Here is a 7,790-nt window from a genome sequence, read left to right as displayed (position 1 = left end):
CAATCCTCTTCCAAGGATCTGGGAAGAGGAGACAGAGAGAATGCAAGAGCCAGAAGCTGGGAAGCAGAGCTGTGAAATGCTGTCTTCTGGACATGACAGGGCCATTGCATTCACATACTCACATCAGCTACAGGGACCGCATAAACCTGACCGAACCCGTCCAGCCAAGCGTGGTGGCACGCCTTTAATCCCAGCTCTCAGAAGGCAGAGGCAGGGGGATCTCCAAGTTAGAGGCCAGCCTGGTCTGTAGAACAGAGTTCCAGGACAGCCAGGGCTACACAGAGAAACCCTGTCTCAAAAATAAAAACAAAAACAACAATAAAAGATCAAGGCAGGCAACATTCCAGCCTGGGGTGGGGGGCAGGAGTGGAGGTCATGAGGCTCCATGCCTAGTGGAAGATACATCAAAAATTGATGGTTCCCCAAGAAAGGACAGTTCTTTTTCTTTGGGGGCAGGGGGCAGGGAAGCTGTGCCATGCTCCAACGGTGAGTGACACTGCACAGCATGTACACACGGGCAGCCTGCAGAGGACTCAGGATCATTAAGAAAATAAAAGGATGTGAAGGTGAAAGGAAAAGTGTTGGGGGAGATCTGAGGTAAATGGAAGAGGGATTTGAGGTGCCTATGGAATAGAGAAAGAATAAATTTTAAACGTTCATAAAAATGAGAGAGAGAGAGAGAGAGAGAGAGAGAGAGAGAGGTGACCTCTCAGTTAGGGTGCTGGCTGTACCTGATGGACTGTCAGGCTGTATATACTCTCTGAACCCTTCACCTTGCTTTTCCCTTGAAAGGATGGATGTTCCTCTGTCCTGCGTGTCTTGTTTATGCTTGGGACATATTTCTTTCCTTTGATATCTTTCCTGCAAATACTGAACATATTTGTGGCTTGAGAATCGAAGGTCTCAGAATAGACTGTTCAGGGCTTACTCATTGCCCTCCGCAGGAATACAGCTGGGGCTCGGGAATGGGATTACGGAGAATGCTGGTACCCTCCTGGCCCAACAGCTCAGAACAGACCTTGAAGCAGAAAGTGCTGTGCCCTGCTGGGGTGTGTGCCATCTTGACACAAGTTGTGCTCATTTTAGTGTTGGTGATGAAAGCTGATGAGAGACACCGGAAACAAGGGGAGCCCTCTAGGACTATCTGCATAAGAAGTAACAGTCGCCTCCCACTGCACAGATATCCCAGAGCAGCGGTGCTGAAGAAAGTGGTCATGATTCAAGAAAAAGATGGGTGACTCTGTGTGTGTGTGTGCACGCGCGCGCGCACGTGCACGTGCGCACAGAGTTGGATATCAGGGTCTCCCTGTACAGCTCAGGCTGATTTCAGACTTACAACTCTCTTGCCTCCTGCTCGCAAGCACTGAGAACACAGGTTGGCACCACCATGTCCTGTCATCTTCCCAATTTTGACTCTGAACATTCAGCGATCTGGGAAATCCCTCAGTCCAAAGAAAACCTGGATGGTTGGTCATAGTCCCAGAGGGGAAAAGCAGAAAAAAACAGAGAAAGAGGTAAAGCAAAGCAAAGGCAGACAAGGCTACGCCATGTACTACGCTGGAAGAAGAGTGGAGCAATCCTCGAGAACTCAGGCCCTGCCATTGGTGTCCTCCCAATACAGACTTACTCCCAGAGAAGCAGCCGTAGGACCCTCCTCCAGCCTGCCCAGGCTCCTGCAGTCCCGTCGTGGAATGCCTACCTCCTCTTTCTAGAAATGCTGTGCCGTGTTCCGAGTCTGCTGGCACAATCCCTGGGCTCGCATCCCACTCTACTTGTAGGTGCTCTGGGGGCTTGCATGACAGTGACTTTCCGCTGCTGCTCGGAGCGTAGATCTTTGTAGTGGCTTTGGCAATTATGGGCTGTGTGTCCAGCAGGTCTTCCCACCCCTCTTCTCCTGCTTTTTTAGAGAGCCCCTGTCTTATAACACGTAATCTTGGTGGAACTGTCAGTCTTTGTGTCGTCTCCTCCCAAGGCCCCAGGGATGGGTGTGTGTCTCAGACTAGGCTAGTTAAAATATCATGTCCTCCAGACACTATGATTTGTTCAGTGGAGGGTGTGAGCTCAAACCCTGGGCTTCTCTGCTGGGTCTAGGAGGGAAGATTGTTTCTGACTTTTTAGAATCAACGAAGACAAAGCTTGGGAATGTTGCCTGCCCTGCCATCTTTCCAGAAAGGCAAAGAAACCTTTGCTGTGGGAAAGGAGACCAGAATAAAGATGAAAGAAGACATAAAAGAAAGAAGGGGCATTTGTCTGAGACTCTTGATCCTGCAGCTAGTCCAGTGTTATCTTTCCTACATGAGGATTTTTATGTTGCTTTTCTGCTTCTTTCAGTGGCTTCTTTCTATACTTTGCAACTGGAAAACTCTTCACCTATGTAATGTCTTTATCTATAAAAAATGAACCAAACTCTTTCTAGGGCTATTGGAAGGGTGAATGAGGTCATTGTTGCAAGCAGATTTCAAAAGAGAAAAAACTACGTACAGCCATCATATGTGGCTGGTGGGAACACAAAATGGCAGAGAGAACGTGGAAACAGTTTGGGAGTTCCTCAAGCCATCAAACATAAAATTACTCTGTGACTCAGCAGTGCACTCCTAACCACAGCCGTGCATCCCTTAATAACAGGGACACGCTGACAGCAGTGAATGCTGAGCCTTGTCATTTCTGTACCAGTATCACAAAGTAGCCTTACACAAATCTAGATAACATGGTCTATTACACGGCCCGACTTTGTGGTACCAACTAAGCCTGATTCACTGTCACACTGTGTGTGGCTGTGTGTTACCCAGAGAAGTGAAGATGTCTGTTCAGATGAAAACTTGCACCCAGATGTCTGTAGCAGTGTTACTCAACATAAGCCAGAGTGAAAACAGCCCAGAGAGCATCACCTGTGGAATGCATAAACACTGTGGTTTCACCCTCCAGTGGAATGCCGCTTATGACAAAAAAGACACCGCTCTGTCATGCATGAATGTTGGAGATATTACTGAATGGGAGAAGCCAGACACAGAGGCCACATTCTGGATGATTCCATTTACATGAAATGTCCAGAACATGCAGATCCACAGAGACAGAAAGGTTAGTGGCTGCCGGGACTGAGGTGAGGGAACTAGTGGCTCACGGGTGCAGGGTTTCTTTGGGGGCTGATGACAGCATTATGAAATTAGTGGTCACGGTGACACAACCCTGTGACTATTCAAATATGGTTCAACTATATGGTGGAATACATGATGTATTTCAATCAAAATTACAGAAGAATCCAGGCGCTGTCCACGTAGAGTTGACAGGCGCTGCTTATCAACTCAAAGCCCAGCTCCCATTGAGACTCTCATCCAGTTCTCTGAGTTCCACATGGTGAATTTCTCACATATCCACTGCTGACTTGTGTGACACGACTAATTCTTAGCTGTGGCGATGGCTCAGTCTGCAAAGTGTCTGCTGCACAAGCATGAGGACCTAGTTCAGCTCCCCAGCAGCAGCATAAAGGCTGGGCGAGGCGGAGCATCCACAACCCTAGCACCTAAAAGGCAGAGGCAGGAGCATCCTGGGAGCTGGCTAGCCAGCCAGCCTAGCTTGGTGAGTTCCAGATTCGAAGAGAGATCTTATCTCAAAAACTTTAGTGGAGGGCGTCTGGAAAGATGGCTCAGCAGTTAAGAGTGCATGCTGCTCTTCCAGAGGACAAGAGTTCAGTTCTCAGCATCCTGGCCAAGTGGCTCACAACTGTGTGACCATCCTCAGAGGCTCCATGCCTCCAGCCTCCATGAGCACCTGCTCTCACATGCACAAACCCACAGAGAGACACAGACACATAATTTTTAAAAACTATTTATTAGTTCCTTGTGAATTTCACATCATGCAACCCGACCCCACTCATTCCCCTCCCTTCATACCTTCTACCCTTTAACCTCCCCCCTCCTCAACAGAGAAAAAAAATCTCACTGTGGAAACTGTAGTGTGTCACAGTGTGTCCACAGCATACCCTTTTTGCCCACAGCTTTTTGCTTGCAAATGTGCATTGCAATGAGTCGTTGGTCTGATCCGAGGCCTCTGGCTTCTGCTACACTGTCAATACTGCAATCTGGTTGGGACCCCTCTCGGATATCTTCTTGTTGCCCTGAGTCATGAAGATTCAGTAGTTTTGGGTCTGTATGCCTGGCCCCTTCACACGGTCCAGCAGTTCATCAATGGGGTAGATTGGGCAGATCAACCCAAAGCCCTGGATCTGGGCCTGAGAAGTATCTGAGCTGGTCAGCCTGCCAGATCACACACACACACACACACACACACACACACACACACACACACACCACTGGGGTAAGCCCTTCAGCACAGCCCCAGATGACCCATCCAACACCACAGCCAGCCAGGGATGGGGCCAGTTCCTCCACCCTCATGGCATTAGGGCTGGCTCATCCACACCCACACCGTTAGGGAGAGTTCTACTGTGCGGCCAAGGAAAGGTGTAGGGTCCACTCTCCCAAGTGCTGTAACAGGAAGAGCAGGGACAGCTCTCCTGCTTTCATGACTTCAGGGCCAGCTCTCCCTTCTCTAGGTGCTTGTAGGTGGTAAGGGGTGAGGGGGGGCATCTTTCCCTCGTCTACACTGCTGCATGGCAGACAAGTTATGGTGCCAGCTCTCCCATGCTCACACCCTCAGGGCCAGCTCTACTATGCTATCCAGGTGAGGTGTAGGGCTCACTCTCCTGAGCACTGCAGTAGAGGAGGGACAGGGCCAGCTCTCCTGCTCTGCTGACCTCAGAGTCAGCTCTCCTGCCTGCCATATGTGACAAGAGGAAAGGGGTGAGGGGGCATCTCTCCCTCACCCATGTCAGCACATGAGAAGACAAGCAGTGGTACCAGCTCACAAATGCTCACGCCCTTGGGGTCTGCCCACCAGGGTGAGCTTTACTATGCTGTCCAGGCGAGGTGCAGGGCTCACTCTCCCAAGTGCTGCATCTGGTGAGGGGCAGAACTGGCTCTCCTGCACTCATGACCCCAGGGCCATGTCTCCCACAGGCTGCAGGTGGGGAGGGGAAACGGAAGAAAGGTATCTCTCCCTCATCCACGCCATCACATGGGAGAAGAGTGACAGCTCTCCCACATTCACGCCCACATTCATGCCCACCTCCCACTCACCTCCCACAACCAGGGCCAGCACTGCTGTGCTTCCTGGGTGATGTGTGGGCAGCTTTCCAGAGTACTGCAGTTGGCAAGGTCAGCTCTCCTGTTCTCACACTCCCAGGGCCAGCTTTCCTGTGCTTCCCAGCAAGAGGTGGGGCCAGTCCTGCACAGCCCCCAGACATTAACGTGTTCCTGGGCATGGGATGCCAGGGATGTTTGGCTGCTACAAGGTCATGAGCCTACAAGTGGCCAAGACCCCACCATGGTCTCCGATGGCATCACCAGCTACTCACATCAGGCTGTCCCTCACTACCCTGGAGTCTCCAGTTGTTCTGCCTCTCTTCATTGTGCCCACATTCTTCTGTTCTCTTTCTCTTCCATTTCTCCACCATTTACTTGCTCCTCTTAGTGGTATGGGGTCTGTAAGTGTCCAGGCTTGTCTCAGGAATCCTATGTCCCACCTGTGCATTGTGGCACCAGGCAGGGGTCATCTCAGGCATGGTCCCCCTCACCAGTGCCCAAATGGTGGTCATTTCTGGCTAGCTCCCTGTCTGGGTCCCCTGGCCCCAGAATAGTGGTCATCTCAGCTCGCTCCTCACTCCCACCTGGGTGGGGGTTGTCTGTCCTGCGCCCACAGTTCCAGACAGAGTTCATCTTGTCTCTGGATCATTCCCCACCCCGGGAGCCTGTTTGGGCCTGCATGACACCTCCAGATTGGTGGTCATCTCAGGCTCACTGTTTTCAGGGAGTGTCAGGCTACTCATCATTCAGATGTTCACAGATCAGAACAGAGTGTGGACACGGCCTCTCTCCCCTCTGCCACCTACTGACACACACGTGACACAGTGGCCACACCTGGAACGCTTCTGAGGGAAGGTGCTCATAATTTTTTTTTAAATATCAAAATAAAATGGAGATAGATCAAGGAAGATTCTCAAAGTTGCCTTCTGGCTCCACATGTGCCTGTGCATGAACAAATATGTGCATACACATATGCACAAATATGGTGTCCTGCTGAAGGGTTATGGATGCAGCCCAGTGGCAGAGCACTTGTCTGGCTTGCCTGAGATCCTGGGTTCCGTTCCCAGCACCACAAAGCAAACTGAAAAGACCGTTAAACAAGATTTAATAAAGATCACCTAAACATTGAATCAGACACCACAGGGTCAAATTGTCGCCATCAAGCTCCCAGTGTTTCCCTGTGAGGCCAACCAGGGCCAGCCTCATCCCCAGGTGGCTCCTGCTCCCTCCAGCCCTCACTGCCCCACCCTTGTCCTAGCCTGCCAGGTGACATAAAGGGAGAAAAGAGGCCAAGAGAGAAGTTGGTTCTTTTGATCGATGGGCTCTTTGAGAACAGCAAGAGAGCCTGTCCCTTTATCATGCTCGTCTTTTCTGAAACCCAGCGCTGAGGGTGAGAAAACAGACACACTGCTTCCAGCCTAAGACCTGTGTCTCCTCTTCTCCCTTCCTCCCTTCTTCTCTCACCTTTTTTGCTTTTTCATCTACCCTCCTCTTTCCTCCCCTCTCCTCTTCTCCTCTCTCTTTCTCCCTCCTCCTTCCCTCCCTCTCTTTCTGTTTCTCTCTACTCCTCCAGGATGAGAACAGCTTCCTCGGCCTTTGTAAATGGTGGACTGTCTCAATTTACCCTCAAGGATCCTCCCTAAATGTCCACTCTTCTGGGAAGCCCTTCCCATCTCTCCCCGACAGCTTTCCTCTCAGCTCATACACAGCCTTTGTACTCACCCATCTATCTATTCATCCATCCACTGACCTCTTCTGCTCCTGAAGACAAGGGGTTAAGTGCCCTTACAAACCAAGATTTGAGTGAGAGAGAGAGAGAGAGAGAGAGAAGTAACAGATGCATCGATAGCTGTTTGGTTTTTCCTGTGAAGTACGGTGACAACAAGAAGAGAAAGAGATGAGCACCTGTCTGCAGATCTGTATGTGGCCTTGGGAAGGTTCTCCTGAGAAAACAGTGGGTTCTAGTTTCCCTCACACACTGGCTAATGAGCTGGCTCCCTCTGCTCCTCTCCTGCTGAGAAGGCCAGCCACCACTCCCACAGATTGTGGCCCAAAACCTGATTGAAAGCTCAGGCAATAACTGTGCATCGAAGTTAACTGTCCATGATTTCCATGAGTGGGAGTAGTGCCTGGATTCCAAAGAGAAGCTTCGTGAATGCTCAGACGTGGCCCCTGGTCCTACTGGCCACTTTGGAATTGTTCAGGTGTGGAGGCTGGGCGGGAGAAGCTGGAGGCAGTCTGCATTTATTCTAGAGTCCCAAGAAACTCTGTGGCCTTGAATTGTTAAGCCTCAAGAAACCGGGAGACTACAGTGTGTCAAAATGAATGTTAGTAGAGGAGGAGATCCATTGAACCTGTCCAAAGGAGATCTGACGCAGAGTGGCCCTGGGTCAGCTCAGGTCCCCTATGGTCTATACGCGGCGCTTTCCCCTAGAAAACGGACATTTTATCTCCCTTTTCCTGGGCAGACACTGGTTTGGTTGGGGATGGCGGAGAGAGAGGCAGGTGCCGCGCTGGCAAGGGGGCTGGCTCTCAGGAGCAGTCGTCTATTATGGCTCTGAGGTTAGATGGGGCTTGGATGGGGGTGAGAGATGGAGAGGGCGTGGGGGCAGCAGCCTGCCGCCGGCCCAGGTGGCAGAGGGGCGAGAC

The 7,790-nt window shown here is 51.0% G+C and overlaps 1 non-coding gene across 1 annotated transcript; it reads right to left on the bottom strand.

The window, feature by feature from the left end:
* Positions 1-5,867: 5,867 nt before the first annotated feature.
* On the bottom strand, positions 5,868-5,997 carry LOC132654974 (small nucleolar RNA SNORA17). Its single transcript, XR_009592573.1, has one exon. It is a non-coding gene; the product is annotated as a small nucleolar RNA SNORA17 (small nucleolar RNA).
* Between the last annotated feature and the right edge of the window lie 1,793 nt (positions 5,998-7,790).

This window comes from Meriones unguiculatus, chromosome 6 (assembly GCF_030254825.1).
Source record: "Meriones unguiculatus strain TT.TT164.6M chromosome 6, Bangor_MerUng_6.1, whole genome shotgun sequence".
Taxonomy (NCBI): Eukaryota; Metazoa; Chordata; class Mammalia; order Rodentia; family Muridae; genus Meriones; species Meriones unguiculatus.
Note: the sequence above shows the minus strand (reverse complement) of the source record. Positions and strands in the feature narration are given on the sequence as shown.